Genomic DNA, 15,718 nt, shown 5'->3' with positions numbered 1-15,718 from the left:
CATCACACTGTATATACATATTCCAGCACCCTGCTCCATTCCATCCCATTTCCCGTATATATTCTCTATCAGTGCACATCACACTGTATATACATATTCCAGCACCCTGCTCCATTCCATCCCATTTCCTGCATCTATTCTCTATCAGTGCACATCACACTATGTATATATATTCCAGCACCCTGCTCCATTCCATCCCATTTCCTGCATATATTCTCTATCAGTGCACATCACACTATATATGTATATATATATATATATATATATATATATATATATATATATTCCAGCACCCTGCTCCATTCCATCCCATTTCCTGCATCTATTCTCTATCAGTGCACATCACACTATATATATATATATATATATATATATATATATATATTCCAGCACCCTGCTCCATTCCATCCCATTTCCCGTATATATTCTCTATCAGTGCACATCACACTGTATATACATATTCCAGCACCCTGCTCCATTCCATCCCATTTCCTGCATCTATTCTCTATCAGTGCACATCACACTGTATATACATATTCCAGCACCCTGCTCCATTCCATCCCATTTCCTGCATATATTCTCTATCAGTGCACATCACACTATATATGTATATATATATATATATATATATATATATATATATATATATATTCCAGCACCCTGCTCCATTCCATCCCATTTCCTGCATCTATTCTCTATCAGTGCACATCACACTATATATATATATATATATATATATATTCCAGCACCCTGCTCCATTCCATCCCATTTCCCGTATATATTCTCTATCAGTGCTCATCACACTGTATATACATATTCCAGCACCCTGCTCCATTCCATCCCATTTCCTGCATCTATTCTCTATCAGTGCACATCACACTTTATGTTTACTCATGAGATCTAAACTTCGTGTACAAAATACTCATCACCCTGAATAAGAGAGAGTGCAAGACGGCACAATCAAGCACACAGACTCAGCACGCTCTTCACAGTCTACTTTCCTTCAGAAGGTGGGCAAGTTCCTTTCCCTCCAGCTCTCGTTTTTCTCCTCTGCCAATATTTATTCATCCACTAGATCCTAGTTACTGTCCAAAAATATTTATCAGCAGTTCTCTATATTTTAGATACCAGACTTCCCTCTGACATACTAATGGCAAGCATTACCCCATTCCATTGACTTTCTTTTTATCTTTGTTTTCTTTGATGTAAATGTTTCTTATTTCCATATATATAGGATTTGAATTTTTCTATTTTGCCACCAATAATTTCCTTTAATGTTTCTATAATTTCTAATTTACTCAGTAACTGCCCTGTCTCAGATTGTATCCTAAGAAATTATCAGAAACTTGGACACACTGAAAGGGATCACACTTATGTGGAGATGGCAGTGGTGGGGAAGGACAGAAAGGGGTGGAAATGTATAAATTTTGCATTGTTTGACAGGCATCTTTACTTCTTTCAGTTTTTAAGAGTGCCATTCCTGTCTTCCATTGTAAAGACCAAGGAAATAAAAATCTAATGTTGAGACATAAAAGAGAAGCTTGAACAAAAGTTGACCTTTTAAAAGATGTTAATTGAAGGATTATGTATAATAGGAAAATTAGAAATAGCTTAAATAGCTAATACGAAGAGAGTGATTAATTTGTAATATATAGCATATGTAAAACATAAAACATATACAGCAATTAATTAAAACATTTTCTTTTAAAGAATGATGTGGGTTTTTAATAACTGAAAATTTAACATTTAATTAGATCATCAGGGACATAATTAGATTGAGCTATTTGCAGGAATTTTTAAACGATTTTTTTGTATAAAAACCATTATTACAATGCTGGTGGAAATTAAAACACAAGAAAGGGTCACGCGATCTTGTCAGATCACCCAGCTCCTCCCAGGCTTTGTCAATATGTGTGTGTGACTTGTAAATAATTGCAGTCTGTCAACTCTGTATTTATACATTTTCAGAGATGATTTTGGAGATGTGTGTTTAAATTTTACAGAGATTTTTTAACAGTGTTTTTAATCATATTTTATGAGTTCTAAAGCAGCATAAAAGAAAAATATTTGTCACCTTATATAAAACATCTACATAATAAAAATGCCAATTAACATATTTATTGTATTTCTGCTATGTTTTCTCAGACAGTTTCTGAGGGAAGAATCATCAACAGCTTTTAATTATTGCTGGAAGAAAGCAGCAATAAGTGGATGAGAAAAGAAAAGTTTGAGTGAGTTCTACTTTCTTTAAGTCTCCAAATGGACACTTAAGGGGGAAAATGCTGATCCAAAGCAATGGCTGACTGTGTTCCGGATTAAGTGAGAGCCTATTCATCCTCTAAACATGTAAGACTGATTGGGAAACATCTCTATATTTGTTTTCTAGAAAGACTCCACAGTTTATACTTGTGGCCAACTAATGTTAAATTTTGTCATTCTTACTAATTTTTTATACCAATACCTCTTGCTCTTGATGTCTCAATACTTTAACTAAAAATGCTCATAATTTCTAATGGTAGATCCAAGGATATTGTTATTATTGTTGTTGTCATTATTAGTATTTTAAAGTACCATTTATTGAAAATCTACTATTTGCCAGGTACTGTAATATAATTTATCTTAAAACTCCATGGAGAAGAGACTGTTATCAAACTGAGGTTTGTGAAGGATTACGTCTCTTGCCCAAGGCCATATATGGCCTTCAACCTTTGGATTTAAAACAGTGGCAGGGTAGAGATTAAAACCCAAGTCAAAGCCCACACTCTTTGCCACTATCCTGTACACATCTTGGGCCGCTGCTAGACACACCGGAACCACCTGTTGGATATGCCAGAAACATCTGCTGGATACGCTGAAACCACCTGCCAAATATGCCAGAATCAGGTCCCGGACATGGTGGAAACACCTGCCAGACATGTCCAAATCACCTGTCAGATACGCCAAAACTATGTGCCACACATGCTGGAACCACCTCGTGGACACATCTGCTGGATACTCCAGAAACAGGAAAACCACAGGACGGAACCAGGTGCCAGACAAGCGTGAAGCCCCTTCCAGACTAGCCTGAACCACTTGCTGGACCAGCCTGAATCACTTTATGGACATTTCAGAACCACATGCCCAGCACGCTAAAACCGAGTGACTGACACGCCAGAACCAACTGCTGAGCACACCTGAACCGGTCACTGTGAAACCACCTGCCGGATACACCAGAACCAGGTGCCGGACATGCCAGAACCACCTGCCAGATACACCAGACACAGGTGTCGCACATGCTGAAACCAGGTTCCCAACATGACTGAACCACCTGCCAGACACGTTGGAGCCACCTGCCGGATATGCCAAAAACAGCTGTTGCACATGCTGGAACCAGGTGCTGGACACACCTGAACCACCTGCTGGACAAGCTTCAACCACCTGCTAGACACAAGGGACCCACTTGCCGGACACGCTGTCATCACCTTCAGGAAACGCCAGAACCATCAAGTGAACATGCCGGAAGCACCAGCCGAACATGCCAGAGCCAGGTGCTTGACACGCCATATCAGCCTGCCAGACACACTGAAATCACCTGCCAGATATGCCAGAACCAGGTCCCGGATACGCCAGAACCAACTTCCAGGCAAGCCAGAAAAATCTGCCGGACACGCCGGAACCACCCCTCAGACTGGCCAAAACCACGAAAGTGAAATGACGAGATCATGTCCTGGACATGTTGTAGCCACATGTCAGACACGCTGGAATCAACTGCTGGACATGCTGGAACCAACTGCTGGACACCCCGGAAGCACCCACCGCACATGTCAGAACCACCTTCTGGACATACTGGAAACTCATGCCAGACAACAGGAACCCCTGCCTGACAAGCTGGAACCACCTTAATGACATGTCAGTACCACTGGTCGGACATGCCAAAACCAGCTGCAAGACAAAACTGAAACACCTGCCAGACAAGACTGAACCACCTGCTGGATACACCTGAACCACTTGACAGACACTCCAGAACCGCATTCCAAGCATGCCGGAACCACATGTCCGATATGCCAGAAGCAGGTTCCGGAGGTGCCGAAACCACCTTCAGGACAGGCCTGAACCACCTGCTGGACATGCCTGAACCACCTGACTGACATGCTTCAACCACCTGCTTGACTCCCTGGAACCACCTACTGGACACCTGTTGGATATGCCAGAACCAGGTGCTGCATACACTGAAACCACCTGCCAAATTCCCCAGAACCAACTGCCAGACATGTCCAAATCACCTGTCAGATATGCCAAAACCATGTGCTGGTCACACCAAAAGCACCTCCCGGACACGCCAGAACGATCTGCCAGATACGCCAGAAACAGGTACAGCTAGGGTGGAACCAGGTGCCAGATAAGCCCGAAGCAGCTGCTGGACTAGCCTGAACCACCTCCTGGATGAGCCTGAACCACCTGCTGGACCATCCTGAACCACTTTACGGACATTCTGGAACCACATGCCAGGCACGCTGTAACCAGCTGCCCAACACGTAAGAACCACCTGCTGAACACGCCTGAACCACCTGCCCGACACGTGGGAACCACCTGCCAGATACACCAGAAACAGGTGTCACACATGCTGAAACAAGGTGCCGGACATGACTGAACCACCTGCCAGACATGCTGGAGCCACTTGCTGGATATGCTAAAAACATGTGTTGCACACCCCGGAACCAGGTGCTGAACACGAGTGAAACACCTGCCGGACAAGCCTCAACCACCTGCTGGAAGTGACTGAACCACTTGCAGGACACGCCATCACCAACTTCAGGACACACCAGATCCATCTGGTGGACGCGCCAGAAGCACCAGCCGAACATGCCGGAGCCAGGTGCTGGACACACCAGAACTGCCTGCTGGACACACCAAAATCACCTGCCGGATATGCCAGAACCAGGTCCCGGTTACACCAGAACCGACAACCAGAGAGGCCGGAAAAACCTGCCGGTCACATCGGAACTACCAGTCAGATACGCCGAAACCACCACCCCAATTTGACTGGATCATGTCCTGGACATGTCGTAGCCAGCTGCTGGACACACTGGAATCACCTGCCAGACATGGGGGAACCAACTACCGGACACCCCAGAAGCACCCACTGGACACGTCAGAACCACCTTCTGGACATACTGGAAACTCATGCCAGACAACAGGAACCCCCTGCCTGACATGTTGGAACCACCTGAATGACACACTGGTACCACTGGCCGGACATGCTGGAACCACGTGCCAGACCAAACTGAACCACCTGCCAGACAAGACTGAACCACCTGACGGATACCCCTGAACCACTTGACAGACACTCCAGAAACACATGCCGAGCACGCCAGAACCACCTGTCAGGTATGCCAGAACCAGGTGCCGGACACGCCGGAACCACCTTCCAGACATACCTGAACCACCTGCCGGATATGCTGAAATCACCTGCCAGATACCCTAGAACCAGGCCCCTTATATGCCGGAACAACCAGCCAGACATGCCAGAATCACCCACCAGAAACAGTGGAACCACCACACAGATATATCAGAACCACCCACCAGACCCGCCAGAAACACACCCCAGACACGCCGGAACCACCTGGAACCACCCACTGGACACACTGGAACCACTACTCAGACATGCTGGAACCACCAACCAGACACACCGAACCAACTTCCGGACACAGCAGAAGCACCCACCAGACACCCCAGAACCATCTTCCAAACGTACCAGAACCACATACCGGACACACCAGAACCACCTGTTGGATATGCCAGAACCAGGTGCCAGATACACTGAAACCACCTGCCAAATAAGTCAGAACCAGGAGCCGGACACGACAAAAACACCTGCCAGACAAGCCGGAACCACCTGCCTAACATGCCAGAACAAACTGCTGGACATGCCGAAATCACCTTCTGGACACGCCAGAAAGAGTTCCTGGATATGCCAGAACCAATTTCCATAAAATGCTAGAACAACCTGCTGGACATGCTAGAATCAACCACCGGACACATCGGAACCACCTTCCTGACATACCAGAAACTCATGCCAGACACACAGGAACCCCCTGCCTGTCATGGCGGAACCGCCTGAATGACATGCCAGTACCATCGGCCAGACATGCCATAACCACCTGCCAGAGAAAACTGAACCACCTGCCAGAAAAGACTGAGCCACCTGCTGGACATGCCTGAACCACTTGACGGACATTCCAGAACCACATGCCAGATACGCTGGAACCACCTGCAGTACAGGCCTCAACCACCTACTGGACACGCCTGAACCACCTGGTGGACACACCACAACCACCTTCCGGATGCACCGGAACCATCTGGTGGACATGCTGGAACCACCTGAATAACATGCCGGAACCACCTGACTAACATGCCGGAACCACGTGCCAGACACGCCAGCACCACCTGCTGGAAACCCCGGAACCACAGCCCAGACATACTGGAAGGACATGCTGGACATGCAGGAACCAATTGCTGCACACACCTGGACCACTTGCTGGACACCACCAAAGCACATCCTGGAGAGGCCTGAATCAGCTGCTGGACATGCCCAAACCACCATTCGGACACTTCAGGACCATGTTTCAGAAATGCCTGTACCACAGGACGGCCATGTCTGGACCATGTGCCGGATGCATCTGGACCAGCTGACAGACATGCCTGAACAACCAGCTGGACACCCCAGAACTACCTGCCAGGCATACCGGAACCATCCACTGGAAACGCCTGAATCACCTGCCTGATATGTTGGAACCAACTGCCGGAAATGTTGGAAACAACACCCGGACAATCTGCAACCACCCATTGGAGACACTAGAATCAGATCCTGGACACACCGGAAGCACCTGCCGGACACTCTGGAACCACCTTCTGGAACCACTGGAATCACCCACCGGATACGAAGGAACCACCTTCCAGACACACCAGAACCACTTGTCAGATTCGGCGGAACCAGGTGCTGGACATGATGAAACCACCTGTCGGATATGCCAGAACCAGGTGCCAGACACGAGAGACCCACCTGCTGGACAAGCCGGAACCACCTGCCTGACATGCTGGAACAACCTGCCGGACACGCCGAAATCACCTGCCTCATACACCAGAACCAGGTCCTGGAAAAACCTGCCAGACACACTGAAACCACCACCTGCACACTCCGAAACCACCAACCCGATTCTGGCAGTTCCTGCAGGTGGTTCCAGCGTGTCTGGCAGGTGCTTTTGGTGTGCTGGGACCTGATTCTGCCATCTCCGGTGGGTGGTTCCAGAGTGTCCTTGTGGTGGTGTCCAGCAGTTGGTTCAGGCAGGTGGTACAGGCGTTTCTGGGAGGTGCTTTGGGGGTGTCTGGTGAGTGGTCCGGGTGTGTCTGGCAAGTGGTTCCAGCATGTCCGGTGTGTCCTTCCAGTATGTCTGGCCTGTAATTCCTCATGTCCAGCCAGTGGTTCTGGCATGTCCATCACCTGGTTCTGGCATGTTTGGCAGGTGGTTCTGGCAAGTCCACCAGATGGTTCTGGCTCATCCTGAAGGTGGTTATAGCATATCTGGCAGGTGGTTCAATCATGTCCAGCAGGTGGTTCAGTCTTGTTCAGCAGGTGGTTCAGTCGTGTCCAGCACCTGCTTCTGGCATGTGAGAAAGCTGTTTCTAGCATATCCAGCAGGTGGCTCCAGTGAGTCCGGCAGGTGTTTCAGTTGTGTCCAGCACCTTGTTTCTGTGCGTGCGACACCTGTTTCTAGCATATCAGGCAGGTATTTCTGGCATGTCCAGCAGGTTTTTCACTCAAGTCTGGCAGTTGGTTCAGGCGTGTCCAGCAGGTGGTTCTGGCGTGTTGGGCACCTGGTTCCAGCATGCCCAGCATGTGATTTGGGAATGTCTGTAATGTGGTCCTGGCTGGTCCAGCAGTGGTTCAGACTAGTATGGCAGCTGCTTCAGGCTTGTCTGGCACCTGGTTCTGGCCTGTCCTGGACCTGTTTCTGGTGTATCTGGCAGATGGTGCCGGTGTGTCTAAGAGGTGGTTCCGGTGTGTCTGGCAGATGGTTTTCGTGTACTCAGCAGGTGATTTGGAAGTGGCCGGCAGGTGTTTCCTCCACATCTGGCAACTGGTTCTGGCACATTTGGTAGGTGGTTTCAGTGTATCCGGCACCTGGTTCCCCCATATGCAAAAGTTGGTTCCAGCATGTCTGGCAGGTGGTTCCGGGGTGTCAGACCAGAGATTCCACCATGTTTTGCAGATGGATCAGTGCTGTCCAGCAGGTGGATCAGTCGTTCTGGCAGTGGGTTGCAGCATATCTGGCGGTGGTTGTGGCGTGTCCAGAAGGTGGTTCTGTCGTGTTCGGCAGGTGGTTCTGGTGAGTCAAGCAGGTGGTTATGGCATGTTTGGCATGTGGTTCAGGCGTGTCTGTCAGCTGGTCCAGGTGCATCTGGCACATGGTCCAGGCATGGCCGTCCCGTGGTCCAGGCATTTCTGAAACATGGTTCTGACATGTCCGAAAGATGGTTTGGGCGTGTCTGGTATCTGATTCAGTCCTCTCCAAGAGGTGCTTTGGGGGTGTCCCACAGGTGGTCCTGGTGTTTCCGGCCAGTGGTTCAGCATGTCTGGCACGTCATTCGAGTATGTGTGGTCTGGGGTTCTGGTTTGTATAGCAGGCAGATCCAGCGTGTCTGGCACCTGGCTCCGGCATGCTTGGCAGGTGGTTCTGGCATGTCCACCAGATGGTTCCGGTGCATCCTGAAGGTGGTTATGGCGTGTCCAGCAGGTGGTTCAGGCTTGTCCGTCACTTGGTTCCGTCGTGTCCAGCACCTGGTTCCAGCATTTGCGTCACCTGTTTCTGGCATATCTGGCAGGTGGCTCCAGCGTGTCCAGTGGGTGGTTCAGTCATCTCCTGCACCTGGTTATGGCGTGTGCAACAACTTTTTCTAGCGTATCTGGCAGGTGATTCCAGCATGTCTAGCAGGTGGTTCACGCTAGTTTGGCAGGTGTTTTGGGTGTGTCCAGCAGGCGGTTCTGGCATTAGGGCACCAGGTTCCGCTGTGTCCAGCACTTGGTTCTGGCATATCCTGCAGGTGGTTTCAGTGTATCTGGTCCCTGGTTCCAGCATATCCAACAGGTGGTTCCGGTGTGTCTAGCAGGTGGTTCAGGTGTGTCTGGGAAGTGGTTCTGTTACATTCGGAAGGTGCTTCCGGCATGTCTGGTGGGTGATTCCAGTGTGTCTGGCAGTTGGTTCCAGCATGTGTGGCTGGTGGTTCCATCGTGTCTGTTTGCTGGTTCTGATGTGTCCGGTCGGTGCTTCTGGGGTGTCCGGCAGCTGCTTCCCACATGTCCAGAGGGTGATTTCACCACATGCAGCAGGTGGCTATGGCGTGTCCAGGATCTGAATCCATCAAGTTGGGTGGTGGTTTTGGTATGTTTGGGTGGTGGTTCCTGCGTGTCCAGCAGGTGATTTTGGCGTGTCTGGCAGGTGGTTTCAGTGAGTCAAGTAGGTGGTTGCAGCGTGTCAGGCAGGTGGTTCAGGTGTGTCCAGTAGGTGGTTCAGGCCTGTTCGGAAGGTGGTTTCAGCGCATCCAGCACCTGGTTCTGGCATATCTGACATGTCGTTCCAGCGTGCCCAGCATGTGATTCCAGATTGTCTATCAAGTGTTTCAGGCGTATCCAGCAGGTGTTTCAGTCTTTTCTGGCAGGTGGTTCCAGCATGTCCTGCCAGGGGTACTGGCGTGTCATTCAGGTAGTTCCAGCATGTCAGGCAGGGGCTTATAACGTGTCCAAGACCTGATTCTGGCGTCTCCAGTGCATGGTTCCAGAGTGTCCGGGTTGTGGTTCCGATGTGTCCAGCAGTTGGTTCCAGCATGTCAGGCAGGTGGTTCAGGCGTTTCCAGGGGATGGTTCTGGTATGTCCAGCAGGTAGTTCAGGTGTGTCCAGCAGGTTGTTCAGGCATGTCTGTCAGCAGGTTCAGTTGCATTTGGGACATTGTCCTGGCATGGCCATCCCGTGGTCCAGGCATTTCTGAAGCGTGGTTCTGACGTGTCCAAAAGGTGGTTTGGGTGTGTCCAGCATCTGATTCAGGACTGTCCAGGAGGTGCTTTGGTGGTATCTGGCAGGCGGTCCAGGTGTGTCCAGCATTGATTCCGGCATGTCCAGTGTGCCTTTCTAGAATGTTTGGACTTTGGTTCTGGGACGTCCAGTGGGCGATTCCAGTGTGTCCAGCACCTGGCTTTTCAGTAGGTGGTTCCTGCATGTCCACCACATGGTCCCAACGTGTCCTGAAGGTCATTCCGGCATGTCCAATAGGTATTTCAGTCCTGTCCAGCAAGTGCTTCAGGCTTGTTCGGCAGTTGGTTCAGTCGTGTCCAGCACCTGGTTCCAGCGTGTGTGACTCCTGTTTCTGGCATTTCTGGCAGGTGATTCTGGTGTGACCAGCAGTTGCTTCATGCAAGTCTGGCAGGTGATTCAAGAGTGTCCAGCAGGTGGCTCTGGCATGTCAGGCAGCTGGTTCCACCTTGCCCAGCATGTGGTTCCAGAATGTCCGTAAAGTGGTTCAGGGTGGTCTAGCAGATGGTTGAGGCTAGTCATGCAGCAGCAGCAGGCTTGTCTGGCACCTGGTTCTGGCCTGTGCTGGACCTGTTTCTGGTGTATCCAGCAGGTGGTTCTGGCATGTCCTGCACATGGTTTTGGTGTATCTGACAGGTGATTTGGACGTGTCTGGCAGGTGTTTCTGCCATGTCTGGCACCTGATTCTGGTGATTTCGGCAGGTGGTTTCAGTGTATTTGGCACCTCGTTCCGGCATATCCAACAGGTGGTTCCGGTGTGTCAGGCAGGTGATTCAGGTGTTTCTGGCATGTGATTCTGGTACGTCTGTAAGGTGGTTCTGGGGTGTCCAGTGGGTGCATCCAGAGTGTCTGGCAGTTGGTTCCGGCATGTCTGGAGGGTGGTTCTGGATGTCTGAGTGGTGGTTCCAGTGTGTCCGGTGGGTAGATCTGGCATGTCTGTTGGGTTGTTCTGGCGTAAAAGAGGCCAGGTTCCGGCATATCTGGCAGGTGATTTTGGCGTGTCCAGCAGGTTGTTCCGGCGAGTCAAGCAGATGATTGCGGTGTGTCCCAGTAGGTTGTTCAGGCATGTGCAAAAGGTGGTTCAGGTCTGTCCTGAAGGTGGTTTCTGCACGTCTGGCACCTGGTTCTGGCATATCTGACATGTGGTTCCAGCGTGCCCGGCATGTGGTTCCAGATGTCTGTAAAGTGGTTCAGTAATATCCGACTGGTGGTTCAGTCTTGTCTGGCGGGTTGTTCAGCTTTCTCTGGCTTGTGGTTCCGGCATGTCCTGCCAGTGGTACTGGCGTGTCATTCAGGTGGTTCCAGCATGTCTGGCAGGGGTTTCCTGAGTGTCTGGTATGAGTTTCCAGTGTGTCTGGAAGGTGGTTCTGATGTGTCAGGAGGGTGCTTCCGGGGTGGCTGGCAGTTGGTGCCCGCATGTCCAGTGAGTGATTCCAGCGTGTGCAGCAGGTGGGTACAGCGTGTCCAGGACCTGATTCTGTCATGTCGGATGGTGGCTTTGGCATCTTTGGGTGGTGGTTCTGGCGTGTCCAGCAGGTGATTTCAGCATGTACGGCAGGTTTTTCCACCCTGTGTGGAAGTTGGTTCTGGTGTATTCAGGATTTGGTTTTGGGGTATCCAGTAGTTGATTTTGGCGTGTCTGGCAGGCTATTCTGGTGTGTCTGGCAGGTGGTTCTGGCTTGTCTGGCAGGTGGTTCTGGCATGTCCACCACCTGGTTCTTGTGTATCCGGTGGGTGGTTTCATGGTGTCCAGCACCTGGTTCTGCTGTATCTGACAGGAGGTTCTGGCGTGACTGTCAGGTGTTTCCAGGGTCTCAGGCAGGTGGTTCTGGTGTGTCTGGCTGGTGGTTCAGCTGTGTTTGGCAGGCGGATCAGTGCTGTCCAGCAGGTGGATCAGTCATGTCTGGTGGTTGGTTTCAGCATATCTGGGGGTGGTTCCAGCGTTTTCAGAAGGTGGTTCTGGCATGTCGAGAAGGTGGCTCCATTGTGTCTGGCTGGGGCCCAATAACCTGCATCCCTTGGGAGACAGTCCAGAACCACCTGCCAGGCACGCCAGCACCACCTGCCAGCTAAGCCAGCACCAGGTGCCAGACACGACTAAACCACCTGCCGGACAACTTGAACCACCTGCTGGAGAGGTCTGAGCCACCTGCCAGACATGCCAGAACCATGTCCTGGGCACACCGGAACCACCTGCTGAACAGGAAGGGAAAAGCTGACAGACAGCCCTGATCCACCCAACGGACATGCCATAACCACAGTCCAGACATGACAGCATCACCTTCTGGACATGACAGAACCACATTCTGCACATGCCAGAACCACTCCTCAGACACACCAGAACCACCCACCGGACATGACAGAACCACCTTCCAGACACGCCGGAACCACCTGACACACTGGAGCCACCTTACTGACATGCAGGCATCACCCAACGGACATGCTGGAACCACCTGAGGGACAAGCTGGCACCACCTGCTGGTTACACCAGAATGAGGTGGCAGGAATGCCAGAACCAGCTGCCACTCAAGCCTGAAAAATCTGTCAGACCAGCCTGAACCACCTGCTGGACATGCCTCAATCACCAGGCAGACACACTTCATCCACCCTATAGACATGCCAGAACCAACTGCAGGACCCACCGGAACCACCTGCCGGACACGCAGGAACCAAATTCCAGTCACATGGGAACCACCTGTCGGATACACTGGAACTAGGTGCCTGGTTCACTGAAACAACAAGCTGGATACGCCGGAACCAGGTGCCAGATATGCTGAAACCAGGTACCAAATATGCTAAACCCACCTTCTGAATATGCCAAAACCAGGTGCTGGACACTCCCAAACCACCTGCTGGACACAGCCAGACCACCTTTTGGACATGTCAGAACCACATTTCAGAAACACCTGGACCACGGGATGGCCATGTCTGGAACACGTGCCAGGTGCACCTGGCTTACCTGACGGACATGCCTCAACAACCTGCTGGACACGCCTGAACTATCTGCCGGACATAGTGAAATGATCCACTGGAAATGCCAGAACTGCCCAGCAGACATGACAGAACCACCTTCCGGTCTTGCCCCAGCCACATGCTGGACACTCTGGAACCACCAGCCAGACAAGATGGAACCTCCTGCTGGATATGCCTTAACTGCTGGAGGGACAATCTGGAACCACCTGCCTGGCACGCAGGATCCACCTGCCAGATATGCCAGAACCAGGTGCTGGACTCGCCGGAACCAACCGCTGGACTGGAGGGAACCACCACCCGGACATGCTGGAACCACCTGCTGGACAACCCTTAACCACCAGCCAGACATGCTGGAACCACAGACCAGATATGCAGGAAGGTCATGCTAGACACAGCAAGCCACCTGCCATACCTACCTGGACCACCTGCCACACACGCCTGAAGAACCTACTAAACACTTCCAAACTGCCTCCAGACAAACCCAAACCACCATTCTGACATGTCAGAAACACGTTTCAGAAATGCCTGGACCATGGGACTGCCACGCCTGTAGCAGGTGCCAGAAGCACCTGCATCACCTGACGGGCATGCCTGAACAATCTGCCAGACATGCCAGAACCACCTGATGGACATGCGAGAACCACTTCCCTGAGATGATGGAACCACTTTTCTGACAAGCAGGAACCATGCCCCGGACACACAGTAACCACATGCAGGACATAATGATCCACCAGCTGGACACAACTGATCCACCCACCAAACGCAGCTGAATCACCCACGGGACACACCAGAATCACCTGCCAGACATGATGGAACCACCTTCCGGACATGCTGGAACCACTCATTGGACACACCGGAACTACCCACTGGACATGATGGAATCACCTTCTGGGCATGCCAGAACCACCTGACTGACATGCAGGAACTAACTGACTGAGACACCAGAATCACCCGCCAGTCATGCCAGAACCTCCTGCGGGACACACCACAACCCCCTGCCAGTTACAGCAGAACCAGCTGGCAGGAACACCAGAACTGGCAGATGGACAAGCCTGAACAACCTGCCGGAGCAGCCCAAATCACCCACCGGACATGACTGAACCTCCTGCCAGACATGCCAGAACCGCGTGCTTGACTCGCCAGAACAACATACTGGACGTGCTGAAATCACCTGACGGATACTCCAGAACCAGGCCACTTATATGCAGGAACCACATGCAGGACAAGCTGGAATGACCCGACGGGCAGCCTGAACCACAACTCAGACACACCGGAACCACCCACCAGACATACCAGAGTCAGGCCCGGGACACAGCACAACCAACTGCAGGACATGTAGGAATCACCTGTAGGACACACCGGAACCACCTTAAGAAAATACTGGAACCACGTGCCAGACACACAGGAACCACCTGCCAGACACCATGGAACCAACTGTCAGATACGCTGGAACCAGGCACCTGATATGCTGAAACCACCTGCTGAATACACCAGGACCATGTGCCGGACACGCTGGAAGCATGTGATGGATACAACAGAAACAGGTCCAGCACAGGCCAGAACCAGGTGCAGGACATGCCTGAAACACCTGCTGGACACACCTGAACCACCTGCTAGACCAGCCTAAACCACTTTACGGACAATCCGGAACCACATGCTGGGCACACCAGAACCAGGTGCCCAACACACCAGAACCACCTGCTGGACACGCCTGAACCACCAGCCAGTCTTGTAAGAACCACCTGACAGATGCACCAGAACCACCTGCCAGATACGCCAGAAACAGGTGTCGCACATGCCAAAACCAGGTGCCAGACATGATTAAACCACTTGCAAGACACACCAGAACCAGGTGCCCCACACGACTGAATCACCTGAGGGACAAGACTGAACCATCTGCCAGAGAGGCCTGCACCACCTGCCAGACATGCCGAAACCACTTTCCAGACTGTCTGTTGCAGATGCCAGAACCGCCCACTGGACATGGGTGAACCAGCTGCCTGCCACGATGGAACGAACTGCCGGAATCTTGGAACCACCAATGGGACACTCTGGAACCACCCACCAGAGACTCGAGAATCAGGGCCAGGACATGCCAGAAGTACCCACAGGACACACTGGAAGCACCTGACTGACATGCAGGAACCACCTTCTGGACACGGTGGAACCATGACTATGGCACTCCAGAACCAACTCCTGGACATGCCGGAAGCACCCAACTGACACGCCGGAACCATCTTCCAAACGTAGAAGAACCACATGCCAGACACACAGGAACCACCTGCCAGACACGTCAGAACCACCTGTTGGATATGCCGGAATCAGGTGCCAGATACACTGAAACCACCTGCTGAATACACCAGAACCAGGTGCCGGACACGCCACAGACACCTGCCAGACAAGCCAGAACCACCAGCCTAACATGCCAGAACAACCTGCTGGACACGCCAAAGTCACCTGTAGTTCCGGCGTGTCCAGCACGTGGTTCTGGCATATCTGAGAGGTGGTTCCGGCATGCCAGGCATGTGATTTCAGAGTATCCGTGAAGTGGTTCTGGCGTATCTGGCAGGTGATTTCGGTGCTCTGCCGTGTCCAGGACCTGGTTTTGGCATGTGTGACACCTGTTTCTGGTGTATCCAGGAGGTGGTTCTCACAAGATTGGCAGGTGGTTCAGGCTGGTC

The 15,718-nt window shown here is 51.3% G+C and overlaps 1 protein-coding gene across 7 annotated transcripts in view; it reads left to right on the top strand.

Annotated features, from left to right (window-relative positions):
• Positions 1-8,384, top strand: part of LOC138921112 (rho GTPase-activating protein 20-like) — a 56,206-nt gene extending 47,822 nt beyond the window's left edge. For 5 of the 7 annotated variants that reach the window (XM_070253494.1, XM_070253493.1, XM_070253491.1 and 2 more), the window contains one exon: positions 2,146-2,593. The gene's annotated coding sequence lies outside the window, so the exon portion shown is untranslated. The other 2 variants (XM_070253488.1, XM_070253487.1) reach the window with 2 other exon arrangements.
• The last annotated feature ends 7,334 nt before the right edge of the window (positions 8,385-15,718 follow it).

The sequence above is a fragment of the Equus caballus genome, chromosome 27 (genome assembly GCF_041296265.1).
Source record: "Equus caballus isolate H_3958 breed thoroughbred chromosome 27, TB-T2T, whole genome shotgun sequence".
Lineage (NCBI taxonomy): Eukaryota > Metazoa > Chordata > Mammalia > Perissodactyla > Equidae > Equus > Equus caballus.
This window is presented reverse-complemented; position numbering and strand designations above follow the sequence as displayed.